The following is a 19,413-nucleotide window of genomic DNA, read 5'->3' on the forward strand; positions in this document are numbered from 1 at the left end:
GTTAGGGTTGCTAAGGGGTAACACAGAAACAACAACATGTCACTGAAGAAAGAAGTCTCTATTGAGATGGTATTCCACACTGTAGCCCAGGAAGCCCCAGCCTCAAAGGATCCCTCATCCCCTGTCCCTTTCCAGAGTATTAGCGTTTCCAATAGCCCAGGTGATATTGAACTTGCCAAGTAGATAAGCATCCAGTTGGTACCTCCAGGTCACTCTTGCATGATCTAGAAACCCCATTCCTATTTCCCTCTCCAAACTCCATCCACTCAGAGAGTCTCTGAACAATGGAAAAGAACCAAAAATCCCAGTGCTCTATTTTTAGCAGCTACTGCAACTTCCTCTGCTGAAGTTGCCAGCTATCCAAGTCCCCACCTAAAGTGCTCAACTTTTGACCATATGTGCCAGCTTGTGGCAGACACGTTATCACCCCTCGTCTACAACCTATAAAGTCTCCCTGCTTTTATTTGTGGGCACAGCTTCTCTGGGCTCAACCCCTGGGACTGGAGAATCTTCCCGGGAGTTGCTTTGCTCAAATAAACCTGTTTTTTATACTTTTCAATTTGGCTTGATCTGGCTTACTGCTTCGGTAGAGAAACCTACTACTGGGGGGCAGAAAACCAATTAACAAGGATGACTTTGAACTTCTCTTTTGCTGTTGTTGTTTGGGTTGGTTTGGTTTTGTGTTTGTTTTTCGAGACAGAGTTTCTCTGTGTAGTCCTGGCTATCCTGGAACTAGCTCTGTAGACCAGGCTGGACTCAAACTCACAAATATGTGGGATTCCCCTCTATATGCTATAAATATGTTTTATTACCTTTGCTTAATAAAGAAGCTGCTTTGGCCTATAGTAAGGCAGAATATAGGTAGGCAGGAAAACTAAACTGAGTACATGGAGAAAGGAGGTGGAGTCAGGCATATGCCATGTAGTTGCCAAAGGAGAAAGATGATAGAATCTTACCAGTAAGCCACAGCCTTGTGGCAATGTACAGATTAATAGAAATGGTTTTATTTAAGATGTAAGAGCTAGCTCAGAATATGCCTGAGCCATTAGTCAAGCAGAGTTGTAATTAATATAGTTTTGTATATTAATTAATATAAATAAAACTATATAATTAATGTAGTTTTGATTATTTGGGTCTTGGTGTCCAAGAAACCAAAGCACAGTCTTGGTTTACACACAGGGACCTACCTGCCTCTGCTTCCTGAGTGCTAGGATTATAGGTCTGCTCTACCACAGCCTGGGCTTGACCTTGAATTTCTGATTCCCCTGCTTCAATGTTTTGAGTGCTGGACTGACAGATGTGCATTTCCTGGGCTTGACTCCAAGTTCTTTTTCAGCTATGAACTAACCCACACCAGAGGTGGAATAATAATCCGCTTAGAAATCCATCCCATCTCAATGGTTTGAGTGAGTGGTGCCTACACACACACACACACACACACACACACACACACACACAGAGACTTCAAGCATGCTAAGCAAGTGGTCCACCCAGCCAGGGCATTGTTTTCAGGACTTGAATCTACTGATATTTTTTTCTTAAATTTGTATTTCATGTGCATTGCTGCTTTGCCTGCATGTATGTCTGTGTGAGGGTGTCAGATCCCCTGGATCTGGAGTTACAGACAGTTGTGAGCTGACATGTGGGTGCTGGGGATTGAACCCAGGTCCTCTGGAAGAACAGCCATTGCTCTTTACCACTGAGCCACGTCTCCAGCCCTGAATCTACTGATATTTTAACTACTCTCTGGACCCCACTGCTCCATAGTCAGCACCCCACCGCTCAGACCAGATCCAGGTCTGGTCTAGTTTAGTCAGATGTTGGAGTGAAAACTTGCTAGATCAGAGAAGTCAATAAACAAAGCAACCAGCTGAACTTCCCTTTTGGCCAGAGACCCATCAAGAGAAGCATCTCTCCACTCGTCCCAAATCAAAAAGAAAGCGGAAGTCCCTCCCTACTCTTTCCTGTGCATCTCTCTACCCTTATTCCTCTGTCCTCGTACTCTCTAAGGCTAATTCTTGTCAACTAGTCTCTGACTCCTCTCTCTGATCCAAGGTTAATTTTGTTAACACAGTGAGATCAAATATCCCACAACACCAGGGGCTACATTCCTCAGTCCTCTCCGTGTCATTTTTTTGCATTTTCGGGACTTTTTTCTCAGTTTGTGGAACTTTAGTGATGGGCTGGGGGTGGCGCTGATTTCAGGGAGATCCCATGTTCGTAGTTAAATGCTGTTGAAATCTCCAGCGGGGGTGGGGAAGGGGATGGGGGGGTGGGAGGCATTCCAAACCCCACCCAGATGTTCAGCTAGGAATTTGAACCCACTCCTCCCATTCCAACCCCCCCCTCTTGAAACCACACCTCTGTTCCAAACCCCACCCTCAGAAAGCCCTCCATCAGAGTCTCCTCCCCTGGAGCTGCTCAAAGACCAAGCACACAGGGTATTTAAGACCCCCTACTTGGGAACAGCAGGTGATGTGATTTCTTTCCTGTTTTCTTCCCCTGCGAGCCACTGGGAGTTGCTTTGCTCAGATTAAACCTGATGGTATCAATTAGGCCTGATCTGACTTATTGCACTGAAGGAGAAACCCACTACCAGGGATTTCAAAATACTTATCAGATGCAGCATCTCCACGCTCTAGTGGTGTGGTCCACACACCTCTCTTACACACACCCTGGGTTATAACAAGCAAAACACTCCCGAACACTGCCAAACCTCACCTAGTAAGAGGGGACCTTCAACCTGCTGTACATCCTGAGTATCTGTGATCGCTTAGTCACATGACTTTTCCTGGGGCATTGTTGCCGTTTCTTTTCCTGTTGCTGAGCTCAAGGGCACTGACAGAAGCGACTGAAGGAAGGAAAGGCTTAGTTCAATTTAGAGTTCAAGAGACCGTCAATTATGACAGAGAACTCAAGACGGTGGGGGCTTGAAGAACTAGCCACATATCATCCAAAGTCAAGAGACAGGGTCTAATAAATGTCCATGGGAGCCTAGCCTGATTTCTCCATCTTGTGTAATCCAGGATCCCCTTCCGAGAGAATTAAGGCAAGTCTTCCCACATCAGTCAACACAACCAAGGTAGCCACATCACCCATGCCCAGAGGTCCCCCAGGTGATTCTAGATTCTGTCACGTTGTCAACACAACCAGTAAAAGAGTCTGTTTCCATGCACCCCTCATAATGAGGACGACGACACCAGAGTTCAGCTTGGCAAGCCGGTCAGTTTGCTGGGATTTTTTGCAGGAACCCTGAAGCCCCATAGCTGTACCACTGGGACAGCCATCAGCATGGGCACCAGCTCATGAGAGCTGCATAGGCCAGTGGTTCTCAGCCTTCCTAAGGCTATGACCCTTTGATACAGTTCCTCATGTTGTGGTGACCCCCAACCATAAAATAATTATTTTCATTGCAACTTCAGAACTATAATTTTGCTACTGTTATGAATCATAACGCAAATATCTGTGTTTTCTGATGGTCTTAGGTGACCCCGATGGAAAGGTCATTGCACTCCCAAAGAGGCTGAGACCCAGAGGTTGAGAACCGCTGTCATAGAGGGAGTCTGCCCTTCAGTCTTCTTCTGCCTCCTCCAGAACCTTCCCAAAGCACAAACACCTGGGGCAGGATGACAGGGTAGTAGGGGTGGGGGTGAGAGTGGCTGACTCTCCCCACCCTCCTCCTGTAATGGAACAAGGGAAAGGTGGGGTTTAGTGAGCATCTCCCGTGGGTGATGCCAACTGCGTGGCTCTGATGTCATTGCAAAAACAGCCTTGTCAATCCTGAAGGGACAGTTCTCCATACCCACTCCTAAGGGCTCATAGAGAAGGAGCCTGTAGGCCATGGTTGTGAGGCAGCAGGGCCCCACCTCAGGCCTGACTCCACCCCCTGAGGAGAAGAGGCCAGTGTATAAGGGTTCACTGTTCTCACTAATTTCACTGTTTTGAAGAAACTGTCCATCAGCATCCCCCTTTCCCATGTCTGTATATGAAAACACACACACATACACATACACACACACACCACACCACACACACACACACACACACACACCACACACACTATGCACACACACACATACACACACACCACACACACATACACCACACACACACTATACATACACATACACACTATACACACACACACCACACACACACACACATCACACACACACACAAGTTTTCATTTCTGGAAGTGGACATTTTGCTAAAAGGAGCATAGATCAGGAGGCCCTCCCTCAGTCACCCCTTGGAGCCCAGGAGGAATGCCAAATTCCAGAAGCCACTGTGTTTTGTTTACAACTTCTTCAAAGGTGTTAATGGTGTCTGTCACCCAGGCCAGCAGTAGGACACTCAGTTCTACCAACAAAACAGGTTGGCAGCAAACCTTCTCCCTACCCCCTTGACTCCACTCATCCACACTCCCCCTCCACTGGGCTCCATGGGCCAGGACCACAGTGGAGACTGCAGCAGGAGGAACAAAAGTTCAAGTCCTGATTGGGCTACAAAGCTAGCCTGGGCAACTTAGTGAGACCTTTTATATACATAAAAAAAGAGATGCCAACCTATGGGGGTGCACTACTTTAATCCCAGAATTTGGGAGGCAGAGGCAGGTAGATCTCTGTGAATTCAAAGCCAGCCTGGTTTACAGAGTGAGTTCAGGAGTTCAGGACAGTTGGGGCTATACAGAGAAATCTGTCTCAAAAAACCTAATAATAATAATAATAATAGACTGTGGCAATAGCTCAATGGCTACAACTCTTGCCTGCCATGTACAAGGCCCAGGACCATTGAAACAAGACAACAGCAGGAAACCCAGCTCTACTTAAAGCCCAATTGCAGATGGAATAAAATCCAAACCTCTTCAGGGTCAATGAGTCCCATGAGGGATACAGCCCCATTGTGTCTCTCTCTGTGGCCTCTGCACCACACCTGAGCTGCTTCTTGCCCTGGCTTTTGCGCCTGGCTACTCCTGTCATTTGGGGCTTAGGACAAGATCCTTTTTCCAGAAGTCTACCTTGACCACACCCGCAGAGGCCTGCTGGGCATGTCCCTCCTTCCTTGGGTCTTAGATTTCCCCCTTTAAGCCATTAACTCCAACAGCTTTGTCTGTTGGATGGCCCTCCACCTATTAGTATCCAGCCTAGAAGACTGACATCTTCAAACAGACCCTTGCTGGGTGAAAATGAATGCCAAAGAATCAGTACCTGAGGAAATAATCAAATTGAGAGCAGAAATCAACAAAATAGAAACAAAGAAAAATGATACAAAGAATCAATGAGACCAAGAATTGGTTCTTCAAGAAAATCAATAAAATAGACAATCCTTTATCCAAACTAACCAAAAGGTAGAGAGAGAATATTCAAATTAACAAAATCAGATATGAAAAGGGGGACATAACAACAGACACAGAGGAAGTCCAGAGAATCATTAGATCACATTTCAAAAACCTGTACTCCACAAAATTGGAAAACTTAAAGGAAACGGACAACTTTCTGGATAAATATCATTTACCAAAATTAAAGTAAGACCAGATAAGCAAATTAAATAGACCTATAACTGCTAAAGAAATAGAAACAGTCATCAAAGTCTCCCAATCAAAAAAACCCAGGACCAGATGGTTTCAGCTCAAAATTCTACAAGATTTTCAAAGAAGAACTAATACCAATACTCCTCAAATTGTTTCACACAATAGAAACAGAAGGAGCATTGCCAAACTTTTTATGAGGTTACAATTATCCTGATACCCAAACCACATAAAGACATTACTAAGAAAGAGAATCACAGACCAATCTCACTCATGAACATTGATGCAAAAATCAATACTTTTTACCCAATAAAATACTGGCAAATCAAATCTAAGAACACATCAGAAAAATCATCCACCATGATCAAGTTGGCTACATCGCAGAGATACAGAGATGGTTCAACATACAAAAATCTGTCAATGTAATCTTGGAGTAGGAGCGGCAGGCTGCATTCCCGCCCACCACCCAACTAGCTTTACGCGAGATAATTACACGGAAACTGTATTCATTTAAACACTACCTGGCCCATTAGTTATAACCTCTTATTGGCTTATACATACACATTGATTCAACCCATTTCTATTAACGCGTATTGCCACTTGACTGTGGCTTACCGGGAAAATTCTAACCCACCTCCATCTCAGAGAGGAGAGCCATGGCGTCTGCCTCACTTCCCTTCTTCCCAGCATTCTGTTCGGCCTACTCTGCCTACCTAATTTTCTGTCCTATCAAAGGGCCAAGGCAGTTTCTTTATTAACCAATGAAAGTAACACATAGACAGATGACCTTCCTCCATCATAATCTACTATATAACCAAACTGGAAAAAAACAGATGATTATCTCATTGGATGCCAAAAAAGCTTTCAACAAAATACTACATACCTCCATGATATAAAGGTTTTAGAGAGAGCAGGAATACAAGGAACATAACTAAACATAATAAAGGCAATAATAGCAAGCCAACAGCCAACATCAAACTAAATGAAGAGAAACTCACAGCGACCACACTGAAATCAGGAATAAGACAAGGTTGTCCACTCTCTCCATATCTATTCAATATAGTTCTTGAGGTCCTAGCTAGAGCAATAAGACAACAAAAGGAGATCAAGGGGATACAAATCAGAAAAGAGGAAGTCAAACTCTCACTATTTGCTGATGATATAATAGTTTACATAAGCGACCCCCAAAATTCTACCAAGGAACTTCTACAACTCATAAACACTTTCAGTAATATAGCAGGACACAAGATTAACTCGAAAAAATCAGTAGTCCTCCTATACACAGATGATAAATGGGCTGAGAAAGAAATAAGAGAAACATCACCCTTCACAATAGCCACAAATAGCATAAAATATCTCAGAGTAACTCTAACCAAACATGTGGAAGACCTGTATGACAAAAACTTTAAATCTTTGAAGAAAGAAATTGAAGAAGATACCAGAAAGTGGAAAGATTTCCCATGCTCTTGGGTAGGTGGAATCAACATAGTAAAAATGGCAATCTGACCAAAAGAAATCTACAGATTCAATGCAATGCCCATCAAGATCCCAGCAAAATTCTTCACAGACCTAAAAAAAATGGTATTCAACTTCATATGAAAAAGCAAAAAACTCAGGATAGCCAAAACAATCCTGTACAATAAAGGAACTTCCGGAGGCATTACAATCCCTGACTTCAAACTCTACTACAGAGCTACAGTAATGAAAACAGCCTGGTATTGGCATAAGAACAGACAGGAGGACCACTGGAACCTAATCAAAGACCCAGATATTAATCCACACACCTACAAACACCTGATTTTTGACAAAGAAGCAAAAAAAAAAATCAAATGGAAAAAAGAAAGCATATTTAACAAATGCTGCTGGTATATCTGGATATCAACATGTAGAAGAATGAAAATAGATCCATGTCTATCACCATGCACAAAGCTCAAGTCCAGATGGATCAAAGACCTCAACATAAAGCCAACCACACTGAACCTCACAGAAGAGAGTGGGAAGCACACTTGAATGCATTGGCACTGGAGGCAGCTTCCTAAGAATGACCCCAGTAGCACAGACACTGAGAGAAACAATTAATAAATGGAACCTCTGGAAACTGAGAAGCTTCTGTAAAGTAAAGGACACAGTTAACAAGACAAAATGACAGCCTACAGATGGGAAAAGATCTTCACTAACCCCATATCAGACAGAGGACTGATCTCCAAAATATACAAAGAACTCAAAAAATTGGTCATCAAAAGAACAAATAATCAAAAAAAAAAGAAGAAGAAGTACAGACCTAAACAGAGAACTCTTAACAGAGGAATCTAAAATGGCTGAAAGGCTTTTAAGGAAATGCTCAACATCCTTAACTATCAGAGAAATGCAAATCAAATCAAAACAACTCTGAGATTCCATCTTTTTTATTTTTTATTGGTATTTTATTGAGCTCTACATTTTTCTCTGCTCCTCTCCCTGCCCCTCCCCTTCCCCTTCAGTCCTCCCCCAAGGTCCCCATGCTCCCAATTTACTCAGGAGATCTTGTCTTTTTCTACTTTCTATTTCCTATGTAGATTATATCTATGTAAGTCTCTCTTAGTGTCCACATTGTTGTCTAAGTTCTCTGAGATTGTGGTTTGTAGGCTGGCTTTCTTTGCTTTATGTTTAAAAACCACCTATGAGTGAGTACATGTGATAATTGTCTTTCTGTGTCTGGGATACCTCACTCAAAATAATGTTTTCTAGCTCCATCCATTTTCCTGCAAAATTCAAGCTGTTGTTATTTTTTTCTGCTGTGTAGTACTCCATTGTGTAAATGTACCACATTTTTTTTATCCATTCTTCAGTCAAGGGGCATTTAGGTTGTTTCCAGGTTCTGGCTATGACAAACAAAGCTGCTATGAACATATCCTTGTGGCACAATTGAGCATCCTTTGGATATATACCCAAAAGTGGTATTACTAGATCTTGAGGAAGGTTGTTTCCTAATTTTCTGAGAAATCGCCACATTGACATCCAAAGGGGCTGTACCAGCTTGCATTCCCACCAGCATTTCAGAAGTGTTCCCCTTTCCCCACAACCTCTCCAGCATAAGTTGTCATCAGTGTTTTTGATCTTGGCCATTCTTACAGGTGTAAAATGGAATCTCAGAGTTGTTTTGATTTATATTTCTCTGATGACTAAGGATGTTGAACATTTCCTTAAGTGTCTTTCAGCCATTTTAGATTCCTTTGTTGAGAGTTCTCTGTTTAGGTCTGTACTTCTTTTTTTTTTTATTGGATTATGTGATCTTTTGGTGTCCAATTTCTTTTTTTTTAATATTTATTTATTATGTATACAATATTCTGTCTGCAGGCCAGAAGAGGGCACCAGACCTCATTACAGATGGTTGTGAGCCACCATGTGGTTGCTGGGAATTGAACTCAGAACCTTTGGAAGAGCAGGCAATGCTCTTAACCACTGAGCCATTCCTCCAGCCCCTGGTGTCCAATTTCTTGAGTTCTTTGTATATTTTAGAGACCAGACCTCTGTCTGATGTGGGGTTAGTGAAGATCTTCTCCCATTCTGTAGGCTGTCGCTTTGTCTTGTTGACCATGTTCTTTGCTTTACAGAAGCTTCTCAGTTTCTGGAGGTCCCATTTATTAATTATTTCTTTCAGTGTTTGTGCTGCTGGGGTTATATTTAGGAAGTGATCTCCTGTGCCAATGTGTTCAAGTGTACTTCCCACTTTCTCTTCTATAAGGTTCAGTGTGGCTGGCTTAATGTTGAGGTCTTTGATCCATTTGGACTTGAGAGATTCCATCTTACGCCTGTAAGAATGGCCAAGATCAAAAACACTGATGACAACTTATGTTGGAAAGGATGTGGGGTAAAGGGAACACTCCTCTATTGCTGATGGGAGTGCAAACGGGTGCAGCCACTTTGGATATCAGTATGGTGATTTCTCAGAAAATTAGGAAACAACCTTCCTCAAGACCCAGCAATACCACTTTTGGGTATATACCCAAAGGATGCTCAATCATTCTACAAGGACATGTGCTCAACTATGTACATAGCAGCATTGGTTGTCATAGCCAGAACCTGGAAACAACCTAAATGCCTTGCGACTGAAGAGTGGATAAGAAAAATGTGGTATATTTACACAATAGAGTACTACACAGCAGAAATAATTACATCTTGAAATTTGCAGACAAATGGATGGATCTAGAAAACATCATATTGAGTGTGGTAACCCAGACTCAGAAAGTCAATTATCATATGTGCTCACTCATAAGTGGTTTTTAGACATAAAACAAAGAAAAACAGCCTACAAATCACAATCCCAGAGAACCTAGACAACAAAGAGTACCCTAAGAGAGACATACACGGATCTACTCTACATGGAAAGTAGAAAAAGACAAGATCTCCTGAGTAAATTGGGAGCCTGGGGACCATGGGAGAGGGTAGAACAAGAGGGGAGAGAAAGGGAGGGGAGCAGAGAAAATATATATAGCTCAATAAAATCAATAATAATAAAAAAAGAATCAATACATGCTTGGGAGGTATAAAGATTTGAAAACCTGAACGCCGCCAGGGCCCCACATCCAACCAGTATTATTTGGTTTCTTCTCTCTCTCTCTCTCTCTCTCTCTCTCTCTCGACAGGGTATCTCTGTGTGGGCCTGGCTGTTCTGGATCTCGCTCTGTAGACCAGGCTGGCCTCAAACTCAGAGAGCTGCCTGTCTCTGCCTCCAGAGAGCTGGGACTAAAGGCGTGCGCCACCACCGTCCAGCCAGAGTCTGGTCTTAAACTTCTAATCCTCCTCCTTCTACCTCCAAGTGCTGTGATTATGGGTATGTGCTACCATACCCAGTTTATTCCATCCAGAGGATGGAACCCAGGGTTCCCTGTCATCTAGGCAAGCACACCCCAGATCCCGTAAGCTGGTCTCCAGAAAGTCTTTACTATGGAGTAATGGCTTCCAACCACATCAGGGCAGGGCTGAGGGAAGAGGCGGGGTTCTGTGAGCTGGAGCTGACTAGAGAAGTCTCTGCCTGAGCTGTGGCTGCTGAGAGGCAGTAATCCCCTCAGAACACAACGTTAGGTGGACAGGGTGTGGCGGCTGGGCACAAACAAGGTCATCTCCCAGTCTAGAGGCCAGCCTCGGGTTTCTCCAGCTACAGAAGGGACAGTAGCTGTCCAGCCACACACCTGATCCTTCAACCAGGCACAAGTCAGTGGTCCTAGCACCTGCTGTGTATTGAGCCTAGAGCAGGCAAGCAACTAGCAGACCGGGTGATGTCTGTCCTCTTCTAAGAACCCTGATTTTTAAAAGGATGAGGCAGCAGGTTCAGAGGGGTGAAGAGAGTTGACTAAGACCACACAGCCAGATCCACCTGCTGGGGACAGCGTTCCCTGCATGAGCCACATCAACTACATGTCCAAGATGCAAAGATATATATATATACACAGTCCTGGCTCTGGAATGGGAATGACTCAGCAGCTGGTTTTCCCATCCAGAAAACAGGAGCCATTCACTCCCTACCACGTGCAAAGTTCACTTACTGAACAGAGAGGTGACTTAGCTCTGAAGAGTGCTTGAATAGTGTGTTCAAGCCCTGTATTCAGTCACCTGTAATGCATAAACCCGGCGTGGGTGCACCTCTGTCTTCAGGAGTTCAAGGCCAGTCTGAGCTGTTGTCTCAACAAAGTAGTTCATTTACTCCAGTGACCCTTAACCAAGTCCCCAAAGAAGGCTGCACACCAGCTCACACTGTAGGCCACAGCCAGCAAGTTCAAGCTGGTGCCAGCTGTGGGGCCAGACTGTGAAACACACAGGACTGATAACCAGAAATGCCCAGAGAAGGCAGCCAACCTGCGTTCTCAGTGGGAAGCATGACTTCGCACTCTTCACAGGCTGACCGGGGCTGGGGTGGCTGTTTTGTAGAACCACCGCACCCATCTGTTGTATTTTGTTCATTTTGGTTCATTTGTCTGGTGTCTCACCATTGTGTTTTGGTTTTGAGACAGGGTCTCACTACGACACCAGACCTGGAACTCACAGAGATCTACCTTCTTCTGTCTCCTGAGTTCTGGGATTGTAAGCGTACAATGCACTGCCACTACATAAAGCTTGCTTTAATTTAGCTCTGTTTAGGTTTTTCATTTTGCTTGTGAAAAGTCTTGCTATGTAGCCCAGGCTGTCCTGGAACTCACTAGGAAGCCCAGGCTGTCTCTAAACTCAGGGTGATGTTCTTGTCTTTGCCTCTGGAGCACTGAAAGTGCAGGCATGGGCCACCTACCTAATGTGTTTCTGTTTTTCAAGACAGGGTTTCTCTGTGTATCCCTGGCTGTCCCCGAACTCGCTCTGCAGACCAGGCTGGCCTCAAACTCACAGAGGTCTACTTGCTCCTGCCTCCCAAGTGCAGGGATTAAAGTTGTGTGCCACCGCTGTTTGACTGTTGTTTTATCAGGTTTTGAGACAGGGTCTCCCTAGATAGCCCCAACTGGCCTAAAACTTGTGTGAAGACCAAACTGACCTTGAATTCTGGAAACCTGGAAATCTGCCTGTCTCTGTCTCCTGACTGCTGGTATTAAAGGCGTGGCCACCCTGCCCAGCTTTTGGGTTCTTTTTCTGTTTTGTTTGTTTGTTTGTTTGTTTTTGTTTTTGAGATAAGGTATTTCTCTGTTCCCGGGCTGGTTTATAATTTCTGGCTCAAGTAATTTTCCTGACTCAGCCTCCCTAGTAGCTAGCGCTGAAGGTACAAGCCTCTAAGCCTACTTAGTTTTAATTTTTTTCCTTGTGTATGTGGTATGTATGCATTATGTCTGTGTATGTGGTATGTATGCATTATGTCTGTGTATGTGGTATGTATGCATCATGTCTGTGTATGTGGTGTGTATGCATTATGTCTGTGTATGTGGTATGTATGCATCATGTCTGTGTATATATGCTTTCATGCTTGTGGTAATATATGCAGCTGCCTGTGCACACAAAATAGGTGTGTGCATTGAGGCCTGAGGAGGATGTTGGGTGCCTCCCCCTCCAGCTTACATCTTAAATCAGGGTGTCTTAGTTGATCCATGAGACTCAGCTATCCTACCTAGACAGATTGCCCTAGGGACCCAAGTCTTCTTTCTTTCTTTCTTTCTTTCTCTTTCTTTCTTTCTTTCTTTCTTTCTTTCTTTCTTTCTTTCTTTCTTTCTTTCCTTCCTTCCTTCCTTCCTTCCTTCCTTCCTTCCTTCCTTCCTTCCTTTCTTTCTTTCTTGTTGTTGTTTTTTTGAGGCAGGGTTTTCCTGTATAGACCTGGTTGTTCTGGAACTGCCTTTGTAGGCTGGCCTCAAACTCAGAGAACCGCCTGCCTCTAGGTATGTGCCACCACCACCCGGCTCAAGTTTTCATCTTTTGAGCATCAGAATTTCAGTCAGTCTGTCCATCATTCAGTCCCTCAGTCAGTCACAGGAGCCACAGGAGCTGGGATTTGAACTCAGGCCCTTATATCTGAGTGGAAATCTCTTCAGTCCATAGTATAGCGATATATATGTATGTATATATATATACATATATATATTATAATTTGTTATTTTCTATGCATTAGTGTTTTGCCTGCATGAATGTCAGTGGACCACATCCTTGCCTGGTGCCTGAGGTGGTGGTATGTGGGGTTGGGGGGCATATAGGTTAAAGGACAATGTTGTGGGGGTTGGCTCTCTCCTTCCACCCTGGTTCCGGGGATTGGATTTATTTGGGTCGTCTATTTTTCACAGCAAGCATTTTTTACCTTCTGAGCTATCCCACACACCCAGTTTTTACACTATTTAATGGTTGAAAAAACACTGAAGCAAGAATGTTTCCAGACAGCTGAAAATTATGTGAAATTCAAGTTCTCCTCTGTGACTTCAGCCTTGCTGTCACACAGCCACACCTGCAGTTACAGAAGGTCTCAGGAGACGCCCCCACCCCACCCCAGTTAGAACCAGCTGGCCTTTTACCAGGTCTTCAAACTCAGCCCCAGGCTAGGAAGCACTGGTACCACAGCCACCCTCTCAGAGCTTGTGTGCTGGGTACACAGAAAAGCAAGAGAGGAGATTGGGCTCTGCTCCACATCAGTGAAGATGGCAGAAGGTGGCTTGGGAGAAGGCTTGGCCTTGAGATCAGCTTTTCTCCTGGAGGAGACAACAGGAGGAAAATGAGTAAAGCTGGCAGGGGGTGAGGTCCAGCCTGGGCCGGGAGAGAGGCTGGCAGGGGTGAGGTCCAGCCTGGACCGGGAGAGAGGCTGGCAGGGGGTGAGGTCCAGCCTGGACCGGGAGAGAGGCTGGCAGGGGGTGAGGTCCAGCCTGGGCCGGGAGAGAGTCTGGCAGGGGGTGAGGTCCACCTGGACCAGGAGAGAGTCTGGCAGGGAATGAGTGCAGGGTGCTTTGCGTCAGTCTGGGCTCAAGTGAGAGCAGACACCACCAAGGAAGCAGAGCATGACAAGGTGTGGCCCCATTATGCTCTGTCACTTGGGCTACCTGACGGGGGAAAAGCCTAGAGCAGGGCAGAGGGCACTCGGGATACCTGACAACGATGAGTGGAGTGGTGTCTGTGGGTGGAGAGGAGGCAGTGCTGGAGACTGCATGACTCACAGCAGCCTTGCCTGACACCCATCAAAAGGGAAAGTTGAGGGGGTAACCAGCATCCCCTTTAAACATTTTGCAAAACTGTGTATGTGTGTGGTTCAAGGCATACACTACCATGCCTGGCCTGGTATCCTGTTATACCTTCAAAAGTTCCCTACTGCCAGGCACTGCCTCCCAGGTGCTGGGATTAAAAGCTTGTGCCACTGTGCCTGGCTAGAGATAGTCTTAAGTGGCATAGGCTGCCCCAAATTTACTATGAATCCTGGGGTAACCTTGACTTCTCCAGCTCCCATCTCCTGAGTGTAGGGACTACATATGTACATCTCCATCCACAGCCAGCTTGTGTGATTCTAATGGAACCCAGGGAGACAGGTGTGCAAAGTGGGTTCCCTAGCAACCCTCCTCATTCTCTTTTGATTGCTTTACTCCCTCAGCCTAATCTTGGATTAAAACCTGAGCCTGTGAGGCAGATGTTCTGCTATGAGCTAAGCCCCCAGCTATGGTCTCCTATACCATCCTCTCTTAAAAATTTTTAATTTTATAAATTATATCTTATTTTTATTGTATATGTTTTGCCTGCATGTATGCATGTGTACTGTGTGTGTGTGTATGCTTGATGCCTGAGTAGGTCAGAAAAGGGCTTTGGATCCTCTGGCACTGACTTAACAGGTGGTGTGAGCAGCCGCCGTGTGTGTCCTGGGGATCAAGTCCAGATTCTCTACAGGAGCAGCCAGTGTCCTTACCATTTCTCCAGCTCCCTCCATTTCTTTTTGATTCTCAGAGTGGGTATAAACTATGAGAGACACACAAGAGAGCCTGGGCCTTGCTCTCAGTTAGATTTAACAAATGACAGACTTGAACCCAGGACAGGGTATTAGGATTCCCAGGGATTCTGACAGACCATCACCTGTCAGAGTGTGGTGGACAGAAAAAACATAGAAACAGAAAAGACAGAGAAGAGAGACTGGGCCGGCCAGATGGCTGCCCGCTCTGCCTAGAAGAGAAGCCCTGAGTTCTACACTTTGCCTCCCCAAAGCAAAGGCTGGTGAGCGTGAACACACACACACACACACACACACACACACACACACCATACGCACATATACAAAACATACACACATAAAACACACACACACAATCAATCAATCAATAAATATGTAATAAAATCTAAAAGAAAAGGCTGAGCCCCGGCACCCACAATGATGTCGGAATCATGGTGGTAACAAGATGAATTGCTGGATTCCACCTTCTCCTCACTCCCAGACCGACCTCCCGCCCTAGACACAGTCAGGAGGGAGGGGTGTGTCTGATGATAGGATGGCTCTGTCACCCAACACACGTATTTCCCTAGAGACAGGAAGGCACAGAGATGTAAACATGACTGTTCTCGGTTGCTCTCTTTGGAAAGACGGCAAGGGAAGCAGCCCGAGTGTCCACCACCTCCGACGTTAGACCAGCAGCCATGGCAGGTGCTCCAGATGTTTGCTTGGTACAGGCAGCGGCCCGGACAGATCGCAAGTGTCTTGTGCTGAAGGAAAGAACTTGGGCTTGAAAAGAATCGCACTGTGTGAACTTGACTTCCAGAACATTTAAGTGACCACATGCTGAAGAGTGACTGGCCAAGGGGAGCCTGATACATGTTGTGATCTCAGGCTGTCCTCTGGCCTGCATATGTGTGTTATGGCATGCTACCCCTTACCTTCAGGCATACAGAATAAATTAAAAACATTAAAAAAAATAAGGCCTCGGCTGGGCGGTGGTGGCACATGCCTTTAATCCCAGCACTCAGGAGGCAGAGGCAGGTGGATCTCTGTGAGTTCGAGGCCAGCCTGGTCTACAAGAGCTAGTTCCACGACAGGCTCCAAAAGCTACAGAGAAACCCAGTCTCAAAAAACATAAATAAATAATAAAGCCTCACTATGTAGCCCCAGTTGGCCTAGAACTTGCTATGTAGGCCAGCCTGATCTCAGACTCACAGGGGCCCCCATCTCTGAACGCTGGGAGTACAGACATCTGTTATTTTTAGCTCTTTCTTTTGCTTTGTAACCTGTCGTATTGGATGATCCATCTTACTATTCAAAACAACCCTATGTCCAAATAGGGTCAGATTTTGAGGTATTGGGGGGGGGGGGCTAGGACTTTAACATCTTGTGTGTGTGTGTGTTTCGTGCACATGGGTGTGCAGGTGCATGAGCCTGACATGAACGTGTGCCTTTCTCTATCCCTACTGTGGTAGTTTGAATGTAATTGGCCCCCATAATCTCACAGGGAGTAGTACTCTTAGGAGGTGTGGCCTTGTGGTGGGAGGAAGTGTGTCACTGCGGAGTAGGGCTTTGAGGTCTCCTATGCTCAAAATATCGTGCAGTGTAAGAGTCCGTTCCTGCTGTCTTCTAATCAAGATGTAGCCAGCACCACATCTGCCTGCACGTTGCCATGCTTCCCGCCACAGTGATAATGGCCTGAACCTCTGAAGCTGTAAGCAGTCACCCCTATTAAATGTTTTTCTTGGAAGAGTTGCCGTGGTCATGGTGTCTCTTCACAGCAATAGAAACCCTGACTAAGACTGAGGCTCATGGGTTCTGTCTCCCGGCTGGGCAGTGAGAGCCAGGCCTCTTCCTGCCACAACTTCCCCAGAGCTAGTACAGACCGCTCACCATGCCTGGCTTTTTAAACATGGGTTCTGGAACTCTAACTCGGGTTCTCTGGTTTGCTAGGCGAGCACTATTACCGACAGAGCTCTCTCCCTAGACTCCACTTTAACAGATTCTTTGGGGGACATAAACCTGCCTACGAAATCCCAGTGGCTTAGAGCCAGTGAGGGCTAGAAGCCCTGACATCGTTTCAACCTTTCTCACTTGTGAAGGTTATTTGTAAAATCCCTCCTTAAAAAATGTTCACACTCTCCAAATAATACACACATACATACACACACACACCACCCTAAAACAGCTTTGACCTCGAAAATCTTAACAAAGCTATTCCTTGGCTAGGTCTCTAAAATCTGGGCTTTCAATCTCTACTCCTTTCCCCATCCATTCCACCCAGGGAGATGTTGTCCAAAAGAACCTAGGAAATTACTTGTATCGCTGGGTGAGTTCGAGGTCAGCCTGGTTTACAAGAGCTAGTTCCAGGATAGGCTCCAAAACTACAGAGAAACCCTGTCTCGAAAAACCAAAAAAAAGTAAAAAAAAAAAAAAAAAAAGAAAAAAAAAAAGAAAGAAATTACTTGTATCACTGTGCCAAAATCAGCGAGTGACCCGTGAAATATGGACTCTACTGTAAGTCACTTTAAAGTTTCTGAGGTCAAGTTCATCTCCACAGAAGATCAGGTTCCCTGTTACCAACAAAGACGCTCAAGGTGCAATCTACTTCTTGGCATCAGAATGGACATTAGGCAAACTGTCAACCTGAGTGTACAGAGCCAGGAAAGGGTTAGGTTTTGATGGCACCCAGAGCCTCCATCCATCCTGGAGGAGAGAGACCCACAGGCCTCAGGAGACAAATGGGGGCTGTGGACAGGAAAAGTCCAAGGCAAATCAGCTCTGACAGAGGGAAGTCAATATATCATCCAAGAGAAACTTCTAGTCCAGAAGAGACATTTGTAAGTCAAAGCCCCACAGTGTGGAAAACAGAAAGATCCTCCTCTATTGCCACCCCCAGGGGAACTCTTCACAGCCCTTTGGGCTCAGCTGGTTGAAGGTGACCTTGCAAAGGGTCACTGCCAATACAGGACCCACCGAGAGCCACATTATCTGCCCCAGTACAAGGCCTTCATCTGCCAAATAGGTTTCAAGGAACCATACGCTCATCCCCAATACAACAGATGGACAACAGCCACTTCAAAGTTATTCCCTTGCACGGAAAGGCAGGCGGATTTGACTGTTACTTTGGGACACTGCTCTACCCATCTGCAGGAAGTGAAGACTGGAGAAATTCCGAGGTCATCAGAAGGCACCGCAGCCTCCTCGGGAACATACACTAGCCGGCGTTTTCCTGGAGAAAAAGACGGTGGGCTCCAGAGCCCCAGGCTGTGCCCGGCCCTCAGAGAAGTCTCTTTGTTTCTCACCCGTCCGTGACCCTACCTTGTTTCGCTTTGGTTTTTAACGGTTCAAATCCAGGAAGTTGAGGTCCCAGGGCTCAGCCTCACATCAGACCCCCCAAAAGAAAAGAATGCCCGCCATTGTTACGGAATCATCTCAAATGAGAAACAGCCGCCTTGTCTCTTGCCTAACCCACGGCTCAAATCACATGCACATGGAAGATAAGACAAGCGTGAACAGCCATGGAAAACACTCTCCCCGTCCCCACAGAGAACCTACAGGTGTGCTGTATGCAGAGGAAGGGGGCGCCTGCTAAGTGCCAGGTACCCGGATGCCAGCCAAGAGATGTACAGTCCTGCCGAGATTTCCCTTATGGGCATGGAATTCTGGGCAGCGTGTGCCTTCAGACACAGTGGGCTTCCTTCAGCAAGCTGGGACAAAGGAGCTTATTGAGAGTACTTTTCCCAGAGGGCAGCGACAACATCAACATATGCCTTAAAAAAGGGAAGCTCATAGCTGGGCATGGTGGTGCATGCCTATAATCCTAACCCCACCCCCAGAGGTGGAGACAGGAGGATTGTAAGTATAAGGCCAGCCTGAGCTACACAGTGTATTTCAGGCCAGTCATAGCTACATAGCAAAACATTGTTTCAAAAAACCAGAGAGCTGCCAGGGAGACGGCTCAGTCAGTTAAGTGTTTGTTGTGCACTGTGAGGACCTCAGCTTGGGTCCCTGGCACCCACAAAAAAGTCAGGCGTGGAGTGCTGGAGAGATGCCTCCGCCATTAAGAGCACTTGCTGCTCCTGCAGGGGACCTGGGCTGGGTTCCCTCCACCCACATTTGGTGGCTCACAACCACCTGTATGTAACTCCAGCCACATACAGGCACATTCAGTACACATGCATGCCACCACTCACACGGACACAGAACGTAAAAATTATGAATAGATTTCTTTTAAAAAGCTGGGCTCAGCAACACACACCTAGAATGCCAGAGCTGGGGAGCTAGACAGGAGGCCCCTGGAGCTCTCTGGCCAGCAGCCTAGCCGAACCAGTGGGTTGGCGGTTCCCTGAGTGATTGCCATCTCCAAAATTAAGGTGGAGAGCCATAGAGGAAGACACCTGACGTACCCTCCGCAAGCATGCACACACGCCCCCACACGCGTACACATACACCAGACACAGAAATAAAGGCAGCCGTGTGTGGGACGGCCAGTATACCACCAGAGAGCAGGCAGAAAGCAGAGGGTGCTCACTTCAGTGAAGCT

Source organism: Myodes glareolus, chromosome 10, assembly GCF_982192425.1.
Source record: "Myodes glareolus chromosome 10, mMyoGla1.1, whole genome shotgun sequence".
Lineage (NCBI taxonomy): Eukaryota > Metazoa > Chordata > Mammalia > Rodentia > Cricetidae > Myodes > Myodes glareolus.